Source organism: Anguilla rostrata, chromosome 19, assembly GCF_018555375.3.
Source record: "Anguilla rostrata isolate EN2019 chromosome 19, ASM1855537v3, whole genome shotgun sequence".
NCBI classification, from domain to species: domain Eukaryota; kingdom Metazoa; phylum Chordata; class Actinopteri; order Anguilliformes; family Anguillidae; genus Anguilla; species Anguilla rostrata.
Genome location: NC_057951.1, coordinates 16,104,368 through 16,104,911, shown reverse-complemented (window position 1 = coordinate 16,104,911; position 544 = coordinate 16,104,368).

Below are 544 nucleotides of genomic sequence, written 5' to 3'. Positions count from 1 at the left end.
CTGACGGTTGTAGGAGAGTACGCTGTAGTGCGTTTCCTAGCTGACGGTTGTGAGGAGAGTTATGCTATAGTGTGTTTCCTAGCTGACGGTTGTGAGGAGAGTTACGCTGTAGTGCGTTTCCTAGCTGACGGTTGTGAGGAGAGTTACGCTGTACTGTGTTTCCTAGCTGACGGTTGTGAGGAGAGTTACGCTGTAGTGCGTTTCCTAGCTGACGGTTGTGAGGAGAGTTACGCTGTAGTGCGTTTCCTAGCTGACGGTTGTGAGGAGAGTTACGCTGTAGTGCGTTTCCTAGCTGACGGTTGTGAGGAGAGTTACGCTGTACTGTGTTTCCTAGCTGACGGTTGTGAGGAGAGTTACGCTGTAGTGCGTTTCCTAGCTGACGGTTGTGAGGAGAGTTACGCTGTACTGTGTTTCCTAGCTGACGGTTGTGAGGAGAGTTACGCTGTACTGTGTTTCCTAGCTTACGGTTGTGAGGAGAGTTACGCTGTACTGTGTTTCCTAGCTGACGGTTGTGAGGAGAGTTACGCTGTACTGTGTTTCCTAG